Here is an 11,532-nt window from a genome sequence, read left to right as displayed (position 1 = left end):
ATAATATAATTTTCTTATCAACAAATAATTCTCACTTCTCGTTAACAACTTTAGTTAATTAAAAATTAATTTTCATTATTGTTTCAATTATATACATATTTTTTATCAAAGTTTGTAATTAAAAAATAAAAAATTATAAAAGTGTAAATATTATTTATTTAAAAAAATAGAGACTTATAAAATATATTATTTCTTTTAGATTAATTCAATAAAAATAACTTTACTAAAGTCATACATATCTTAGTATTTTACATACCATTGAGAGAGAAAATTATATAACAAATAAATTTTTATGTGGACTAGTTCAAAGACCCACAAATCAAATATTACATAGAATGATCTAAAAAATTAACTCTCATTTCTTATTCAGAATACGTTAAAACAAAGTGAACCCACTTACATTATCATTCTAAATTTCTTATACAGAATACGTTCAAACAAAGTTCAAACAAAGTTCAAACAAAGTGAACCCATCTATATTATCATTCTAAATATATTCACAGAAAATTGTGTTTTCTATATTTTAGTCTTATATATCAATTAAAATGTAACAGATTTTTGAATAAAGTTATGTGTCTTTATTTTTGTAAATGTTTTAAGTTATGATGTAAAATCAAAGTTATAGAGACTTTACAAATTTTAAGTATATCAGTTATGGTTTTATAACGCTGTTCATATATTCTTTATATTCTACCATTATGATTCCATATCCATTTTTACGCTTTAAAAATAGAATTAGTGGTCTTATTTAATAAAAGTAATTAAATAAGGACAGAACTTTTACAATGTGGAACTATATAAATGTAAACTAAAATCCTACTGGTATGATGTAAGTTTGAGAACTTTTTTATATAAAATTAATTTATCATGTTACTTATATCAGATCATTTCTTCATTTCAGGTATATGTTTGGTGTTAGTAACAAGATGAGGTTCAATGATGTATATGGGTTCATTGACCCCTATATGACTCATGAAAGAAATAAATTTGATGAAATTCAAGCATACATCACCGCACTTGCTTTGCAATGGGGAATGACATATATTTTCTCCCTTATATACTTGGGTAAGTGAAGTTTATTAAATTTAAAGTTTCATTTATGAATTTTGGTATATGACAATTAAGTTATTACCAATTTCGGGCGTCATTGACAGCTACTTGTGATCTCCATACCGGAGAACACTGTTGTCTGGTTTTGTTCATTACACAAGTCTCCTTACTGCCCTCTTAGACAAGTAATAGATTGGTAAGAACCTCAATGTTTCAACTTTCTTTATTATATAAATGTATGCTAAAACAATTTTTTTTAATAGTTCCCTTGCAGCACATATGATGTTGTCTGGGAGATCTACTGCTATAAGTAAAAAGCTTGCATGGATGACCCTTAAGGTTTGGTATTTTAGTCCATACTTTGTTACATTTTGTACCATTTCAATGATGTTACTTAACATTTTATAATTATGATGATATATTGTAGTGTAATAGACAAAACGGGTCATATGAGTGTGGTTACTACATTATGTATTGGATGATGACCACTATTCGTGCACATTACACCAGTGGATGGAAAACGGTAATATTTAGGTTTGAATTTTATTTTGTCTATAGTTTAGATTTCATATACACTAATTGAAATCATTGTATTTTATGCAAAGATTCAATATGACTACTCCAATTCTAGAGAAGTCACTTAAACTCGTGAGGAAAGAACTGACTAAATATCTAATTCAACTATATAATATGTAGTAGATATTAGGATATAGTAAGTTCTAAGTTTATGCTTCTAAGTTGTTTTATGCTTTTGTACATTATTATTAGTTTAACTTTGTACATTGGATTGATTTATGCTTCAAAGTTGATTTATGATTACATTGAATTGATTTATGCTTCTAAGAAGTTGATTTATGATTACATTGAATGCATTTATGTTAATATAATTTTTATTGAAAATATATGCTTCTGGATTGTTCTGGCTATAAAATTATGTGCAAGTTTGTTTCTGCAGTTAGGAATGTTGTAGAAACAGACCTGATCTTAAAAAAAACAGGGGAATACGCCTCAGTTGTGACCATAACCGAGGCAAAAAGCCCCCATATAGCATCAGTTAAGGTCACAACTGAGACAGAAAATCTGACGAAAAAACAAAAAATAACACTCTACTACCTCGGTTTAGGTTCTAACCGAGGCAGTAGAGGTCGACATACTGCCTAGGTTCAGAAGGAACCGAGGCGCAAAGTCCTGCGAAAAAAAAGCAAAAGAAAAACTTAGTGCTTCGGTTACCTTTGAACTGAGGCAGAATCCTACCCTTTTATGCTTCGGTTCAGAACCGAGGCATAAAAGGGTAGACTTTTTGCCTCGTCTGTATATGCCTTAGTTTAGGAACCGCTGCCTATGGGTGAAAATAACTGTTGTCGTTTTCCCTGACTGCACTAGTGTAAAAGCTCACACCTTGCCTCTTTTCATTTTTCCTTTCTTTTTACATTCTCATATTTTTCTGCCACGCGGGAACCTCCTTTATGAGATGGTAAGTTTTCATAGAATACATTTTTATATTTTATGACAAATTATTGTAAAGTTAAAAAAATTAAACAATGGTATTTCAATTTTTTCTTTAATGTTATCAGTAATTTATTTTAATAAAAAAATATGAAATTTAAGAATAGAAATCTTATACGAAATATTATTTTTTTTCCAAAATTTATAGCGAATTTTAAATATTACAACTTAAAACATTTTTCCAAATTCTTTCTAAATATTTTCGAAAGTTTCCTAGCACGTCTCTTCATATTTATATATCTTCAAATATATTTGTGTCAAAATCTGATCTCGTATAACACATTATAGAATCATCACACAAACACAAACAAGTAGGGGTGAGTTAACATGCAAAAGAGCATACATAAAACAATCATAAGTCTATTACTAGATATGATTCATTTATAATAACAATCATCTCATCACGATAATCATACTAGGCTCGGCCATCCAAATAAAATGTTAATGCAAAATCTCGGGGGATGTACACTTGTGGGAGCCTCCACTACTCTTACAGATTCATTACCAATGCAATACACCATGTCATCCACAAGATTAGCTTGTCAACACCAATGCCCAAAAATGACACATAGACTAGGACCTCCTGCCACTCTCACCACATTACTCATCCTTCTCTACTTGAGACTAGATTGTTATTAGAGTATCAAGATAATCTCCAACGTCAAGACTCCCAAAATCAATGTGTACACACTAATCAACTACAAACACATAATTTCTCCTCAAGATCCTTGATCAAACTCATATAATATCCATATTCATCAACAAACTCATCATGCAAAACATATTTGGTCCAAATTCATGTTCTTAGCTTAACTTAGAATAGTGTTTCAATCAATGGTATAATCATACATACAAATCAATAATACCATCACTCAATATTTCACCCAATATGATCAAAGATTATTAATAACCTAAGCAATTGGAATGTTACGTGGAAAACTAATTTCTCTAAATAAGACATCCAATTAAAAATTCGAGTAGTTTTCAGTTCCATCCAAATGAGACAACTTTAAAATTAAAGTGATGATCATAAATCGTGTAGAAAGTATCCAAGAAGGTTTGAACCCATGCCCCTATTATCACACGAATAGCCACCATCTAAGCTACCATAAGTTCTTGTTTTACTTACCACTTTTCTTTGATATAAATCCAAATAATCACGTTTCTACCCATAAAAATTTATTACTAGTAATAACAATAAGAGAAAATTATTACTACTAAGGTAAATATTTTCATGGGTCTTACATTCTCTCCAACAACAAAAAATTTCGACCTCGAAAATTGATCATGTCAAGAGAATAAATGTGGCTAAGCATTCCTCATATCTTCCTCCAATTCTCAAGTCATCTCTTAAGCCATATAATCCCACAACCCTTTCATCGAGCGAATGCTCTCTCCACTAAGTTGTTCAGTCTGGTGATCCAAAATTTGTACAAGTCTGACTTCTAAAGATAAATCTTCTCTGACTTAAACACCATCACTTCCCACACCCATTGTCAGTCATGCAAAAACTCTTCTTTAAATTTGCACCTTAACTCTCTATTTTATCTTTTTTTTTGTTTATTTATTTTTTTAACTGATACTATCAAAGTAGCTAGTAGCAGTGACCGAAACTGCTAACACAATGAAGATTTTGGCTATAGAAGGAACACTAGACCATGAGGAGCGACACTTTGAGTTCTTGTGAGATTTTAGATCTGAGCATGTGAGCCTTCCTTTGGGCATTCTTGAGAGCATTTGAGTGAGCGAGCTTCTGAGCATTCCATACCTCTGCATTTGTATTTGTGAGCCTTCTTTTCTCTCAATGTTTTCCCTTTTATTCTTTGTTTTCTTTGCTTTTGCCTTCTTTATTTTGTTATTGCTTTATGTTCCTTTTTTGCTCTTTTCTTCTCTTTTTGCTCTTATCTTACTTCCCCCCTCTCCTTCCCTTTTTGAGTTTTACTTTTGGATTGACACTTATTTTCTCTCAATGTTTTCCCTTTTATTCTTTGTTTTCTTTGCTTTTGTTTTCTTTATTTTGTTATTGCTTTATGTTCCTTTTTCGCTCTTTTCTTCTCTTCTTGATCTCATCTTACTTTCACCCTCCTCTTTTTTTTTTTTTTGAGTTTTATTTTTGGATTGTCACTATGTTGGGTATATAGGTTGGAAACTCATTGTTTACCTCCCTTCATTTTTAGGTATGAGAGAGGAATTTAGTTAAGAACAACGCCACATACCCTAATTAAGAAAAAAAGAAGAAGAAAGTTTATTTTAACTTAAACAAATTATGGACATGGACGTGTTGGACTTAAATCTAGTAAGATCCATTGTGAGGAACGTGAAACATATTTATCCCTAGACATCAAGACTAGACTTAAAAACTGGACTATGGACAAAAACTAACTTAAAGAAAACTAATTGTATAACACACTTGACATGAACATAATAACTCTTTCACTTTGGTCTCCTTTTTTTTTTCTTTTATAGAAAAAAATGAAAAAACTTTGAAAGATCTGGAGGTTGAAGATGAGATGGGATATAAACAGTGGAAGCCCACCAAGGAGAAAATTGTTATTCTAGAGGCTCTCTTCAACAACGGGATAAGAAATCCTAGTCGAGAGTAGATACATGAGATTGTAGCAAAACTTAGGAATCATAGAGAAATTGGAGGGTACATTATCTATTGCTCGCTCAAGAACTATGGATATCGAGAAAGGCAACAACGTCTGAAGTAAGGTAGCGTTGCTGCCTTTCCCTGTCCTCTCCTACCGCTTTTTATGAATGGTAAGCTCCTTTTGTTTTTTATTTATTTTCTAATTCATGTTTCTCCCTAATGTAAAAATTGGAGATCTTGCTTGGGTAGCTCTACCTGCTCCCACACTTGTGACTTTGGACTTTTTTCAGATTCCTACTATACACGATTAAAAAGAGGTCACTCTCCCTATGTCCTTCGGTGTGAAAAGCTCCTTTAATAGAGCTTTCCCTAAGACCGCCCTTTCTTGATCAATAGTCTCTTTGAGGAGACTACGATGTATTATTTTATTTTTATTTTATTTTTTGTTTTGATTTTGTGTGTATTAATTTTATTACACATGGACTATAACATTTAATGGCAACTTGTGGCTAAATTAAACATTTTTGTATAATATGGATGTTGGAAGTCTCACATCGACTAGAGATAAGGTCAATTTATAATATATAAGTGAGTCCAAACCTCACCTTAGTAGCCAGTTTTGTGGGGTTGAGTTAGGCTTAAAGTCCACTTCTTAACATGGTATCAGAGTCTGATTAGAGTCTATCATAGTGATATTTGTTGTTTGTTGGACATATTGTTTCACCCGCTATCGAGCCGTTATTGAACCACCCCTTAATGTTTAGTCTCACGCTTGAGATGTATATACCTCGACGTGAGGGGGGGGGTGTTGGAAGTCCCACATCGACTAGAGATAAGGCCAATTTACAATATATAAGTGAGTGTAAACCTCACCTTACAAGCCAATTTTGTGGGGTTGTATTAAGCTTAAAGTCCACTTCTTAACATGGTATCAAAGCCTGATCAGAACCTATCCTAGCGATATTTGTTTTTTGTTGGGCATATTATTTCATCCCCTCTCGGGCCGTTATCGGACCACCCCTTAATGTCCAGTCTCACGCTTGAGATGTATATACCTCGGCGTGAAGGGGGTTTGGAAGGCCCACATCGACTAAAGATAAGGTCATTTTATAATATATAAGTGAGTGCAAACCTCACCTAACAAGCCAGTTTTGTGAGGTTGAATTAGGCTTAAAAAGTCCACTTCTTAACAATGGACATCTAGATATGTATTTTTATTATGTTTATTTCGTGATCTAGAATGATATAAAATCCTCGAGGTTTGTTAATGATTTACATTATCCTAATTCCATTGTCTCTTGTAAGTGTCGACACAGTCTCGCAGGTCCACAATCTCATATACATGTTATACTTTTTCAGTTTTGTGCTTTTGTACTTTACCTCCAACAACTTATCTTTTACAGATGATTGTGACCCCTTATCTCCATCAAGCTATCACATAACTATGTATCATCATCATTATCAAACATGTACTCTCTATCACCATCATATATGTTCCAAAGTCTCAGAAAATACCAAGTACATCATTGGAAAACCTTGTGGTCCCAATGACTTTGGTGACTCACGAATTAATGAAAAGATGTGATATCTGTTGTAATCATACATCATTGTTCAACATGTATTTATTTATTTATAATAATAAAGATAAATTAGTGACGAATGTATATTTATGTCATCATTTAGTCTTTAGTATTGCATTCTTAATTGTTTTTTTTTGCTTTAATAGGATATTTTAATTAGGATTTACTATAATTAAGTTTATTTAACATGAAATACAAAAACATGTTAAAAATAACTTTAGTTACATAAATATTCTTTGGATATTTGGATACACTATAAGTTGAGTTCATTGAAATATGAAAATAAATATATTTTAATAATTAAAAAAAATATATATATATATATATATATATATTATTTAATTTAAAAAATTAGATATTACTTATAAACATATATTCATATCCAACAAATAAAAACTTTTTTTTGATCAAATTAGGATAAATTTTAATAATATGCACATAATCGTATTCATGTAATATCGAGCAAGATAAATTTAATCAATATCCATAAAATAAATTTATTTATCATTCCTTGTGTTCACTTGGGGTTGATTTATTGTTTACACATAACACCGAGCGAAAAATACAAGAGAAACTCGTGTTTGCTTGAAGGGAATTAAGCGGAAGGAATGCGATTGAATTGCGGGATTCACTGCTTTTTCGTCACCCGCTAAGTAGAGGCGATTTGGAGGGATCATAGTGTAAAAGTCTGATATGCCCCTCTATAATTTCATAATTCCATGTCTAGTTTTGCATGTTTAATATAATTGATTTTGCATCATAAGCATGTGTAATTGTCTTGTGCAAGTGAACGAAGGAGCTGCAAGTGTGTTTCACTGCGGACGAAGAGACAAAGCTAATGTCAGGTATGATTGTAGTTGTTTAGACTGTATTTGTTTTATTTTACGTTGCAGGGTTGGTGGTAGATGAAGAAGATAAGGTGGATGGCTATAGGAGATGAAGAAGAAAGTGGTTGATGAAGAAGAGGACTCTGTGAAGCTAGAGAAGACGAAGAACGCTGAAACCGTATTCGGTTCGAAGACGGCGTATCTGGTTACAGGCGTCCGAAGAAAAGCATGTGAAACCGTATTCGGTTCCGTCCAGCATATTCAGTTCCTCAGAGGTGTACTCGAGTAGCAGCGGGTGTATTCGGTTACGAGCTGCTATGTTGGGGACGTTGCAGCGCAATCCGTTTCCAGAGGGCGTATTCGGTTCCCTGCAACTCGTGCGTATTTGCTTCGTCCTTACAACTCATTATGGCGCCTTCATGGTTGAAGAAGGTGGACGTTGTAGTACCCATGCGACGAAGGTGGTGGTTGCAGAGGCATGCGTTTGGGGGAGAACGAAGCTCTCTGTGGTGGTGGAGGATGCAGCGCATCCCATGCTGGTTGAAGCATTGGACGAAGATCTAAAAGAAGTAATGGAGGATGCAGAGCCATGTTTTCACGATTTGCAGATCTGAAAGAAGAAAGAGGTGCGGCGACGACGCCGACAAGGTTTTCCGGAGACGACTGGTGTCGTCGTCGATGACTCTAGCGAACTGGGTAAGGCACGATGGTTGCCCCTGGAAGCTGGTGTTGGGCTTTCGTGAGGTCAAAGGAGATGGAATTGGAGGTGTGTGATGCCTCTTGCGACAACATGGCAAACTTCGATCAATGGCGTGGAAACGACCAGGTGGAGGAGATGCTCAGAAGAACTAGTAAGCGGCTACCGAAGAGATGGAGATGTGTGGAAACAATAAATGGAGAAGAGAGGGGGGCGGTTCTCTCTCACACCTGGATGAAGAATGAGCTTGGTGTATTTAGGTCTGGGTCGTATTTGATTTTTACACATCCCAACTAATGCTTTGCACCTCCATATTGGCTGGTCCTTTTATGTTTATTATCGAAACCTAGTTGTTTATACACTTCCTTAATCTTATAAACATTTTTAATTTTAATAATTAATTTTAAAAATTATTTTTAATAATTATTTTTAAAAATTAATTTTAAAAATTATTTTTAATTTTTTACTCTTTATAAACTTTTTTATAATTAAATATAACATTAACAATTATAATTTTATATTACTTTAATAACTAGGGGTATTTTGGTAATTTTTAATTTCTATCAATTAAACAAATTTTTTAAAAATATCACATCAATCAAATCTCACACTAATTCTCACAAACTTTACCTCTAAATTTACTCTCTATTACTTCCAAATTCACTCAAATAAACACAAAAATATTTACCCTCAAATTCATGCGATGACCCTCCCTCGAATCATCTCTTCCAAACTTACTCCCTCAAGATAAATGAAATTCCGCCGTTCTTCCATTAACAAGAGCATGACAAACCCAATTTATAAATGACATCATGCACACTGTCCATTTCGTAAGGGTAGGACCAACCCAATTTATTGATCCTCGAAGTTTTTAATTATTTTTCGATGAAATCAAAACTTTTGAATTTAAAATTGATTTTTTTCTGAAAATAAAAGTTTGATTAATTTTTTACACAATTAATGTTCAATCCCTTAAAAGCATTATGCTTGATTAATTATTGTACACAGTTCAATTTCCTTAAACTATATTTTCTATATTTATAATTTATCTTCTTCCACTTTCATCACACCAAGTTTCTTTTCTATCTAATTCTAAGATCAAAGTTCTTCATATTCTAACCCGCCAAAATACATGCAATAGTGATGCTCTTTACACTTGTATATTTCTATTCATTAAATCTCATACAACACAAAAGAAAGGTCAATGCGTTTTAAGAGATATCACTAAACTAATAATTATATATCATTTTCCCTTCTCTCATTAAATCTGTCATTATTTACTTTTGCACATTGGAAGTCAATTTGTCTTTTGCATCACATACCTATATATCTATTTAATAATCACTATATATATAGCCGTATTGGACAGGTACATAAGTTTGATATTTTCTTTAAAAATATAGGTTTAATAGGTTCGGAGGTCCCTATATTTGTGGGTTCGTTTCAATTGGGTCCTCCAATTTTGAAAGTGATCAATTTGGTCTCTAATTTAACAAAATTGAGTCAATAATATCCTTTCCGTTAAATGCAATGGACGGCATTAACGTTTTAAACATGTGGTATGTTGAAGCATCCTTCAAATAAAACTGTGCAACCTGCAAATAAAAGGATGCCTCAACATGCTACATGTTTAAAAAGTTAACGCCGTCCATTACATTTAACGGAAAGGATATTATTGACTCAATTTTGTTAAATTAGGGACCAAATTGATCACTTTCAAAATTGGAGGACCCAATTAAAACGAACCCACAAATATAAGGACCTCCGAACCTATTAAACCAAAAATATAATACTATAACTTTGGGACAGAAATTTCAAACCTTTCTTTACTATTACTATAACATATTCATTATCATTTAAAAGTATACGTGTAATAAAAGGACTTAATTTGATCAAATATATTTTAAATATATATATATATATATATATATATATATATATATATATATATATATATATATATTTAATTATTTATACTGTGTTTAAAAGTAGTCAAAAAATTGTCACTCTTTTATTTACCATATATTAAAAAATAAAAAGTCTTTCTTTTTCGTAAACAACCATGTGTGTATAAGAATTTTTTAATATTGCCAACTTCATTGAAATGGCTATATTTTTTTTTCTAAATAGTTCATAAATCTCTACAATAGAGATTCGGCCCAACAAAATATTGGTAATTAGGTGTTTGACAGAGTCAGTTAAATGACCGAGATAAATACAATTGGTTAGTAGGTTGACCTAAGCAAATATTATAATAAAAAATTAATAAAATTAAATGCATTAACCTACTTAATGGTTTGGTTAAGTTAATGTAAATGCTATTAATATTTATTAAACTTAGTATTAATTTAGTTGTGTAACAACGCAAATATAGTAGATAAAATCTACTTACTAGGTTATGACAAGATTAATATTAAAACACAGCAAAAGTTTAAACATGTGAAATTATAAATTGTATAGTCTAATAAATTCATAAAACAAAGTATTTCAAATTAAGTTTTTAAAATAATTACATAGGACTAGCTACATACAAAATATATTTACATATTTAAAACTTAAACTAAACATCCATTTCTATCCATGTGTAGCCTAAGTAATCTTCATCTTCCTGAATTTGCATCGGTGAAAATACATGACCCAGGTGATACTACAATCACAATATAAAGGATAAGCTATAGTAATTTATAAATAATCTATTAAAAGAATATAAATTACATCATTCAAATATGTCATTCTCAATTCAAAAATTCAATCATCACAAGTCAAATGTCCAACATGTTACACCTAACCTTAAGTGAAATATACTAAATTATTAAAAATAAAAGCTTCTAATATTGTTATAATATAATGGTTGATTATCATTACAAACCCAATCATTTGGTAAACATATAACCTTTTTTTTTCTATTGGAATTTTCAGTTACTTGTTCACTATCATAGTATTTTGCTATGACAAACATTGTTTTCATCTTTTAATGGTTCTTTTTACAAAATAATCCTCAAAAGACTTATTACTGAACTTAGTGGATTTGAAAGTCTTTTTAGGAAAAGTGAGATTTATTTATGTTGGATGAATGGGTTTGTTGATATTTTAGGGTTTTCCTATTATGTGTTGCATTGATTCTAGGACTTAGGGTGTGTTCACTTGGGGGAGATGATTTGGGAAGAGTAATTGAGTGCATTTGAGTGTAATTTTTTTTTGTGTTTATTTGAGTGGATTTGAAGGTAATTGAGAGTGGATTTAGAGGTAAAATTTGTGAGAATTAGTGTAGGATTTAGT

This window comes from Vigna umbellata, chromosome 3, assembly GCF_029865625.1.
Source record: "Vigna umbellata cultivar VRB3 chromosome 3, Vumbellata_1.0, whole genome shotgun sequence".
NCBI lineage: Eukaryota > Viridiplantae > Streptophyta > Magnoliopsida > Fabales > Fabaceae > Vigna > Vigna umbellata.
This window is presented reverse-complemented; position numbering follows the sequence as displayed.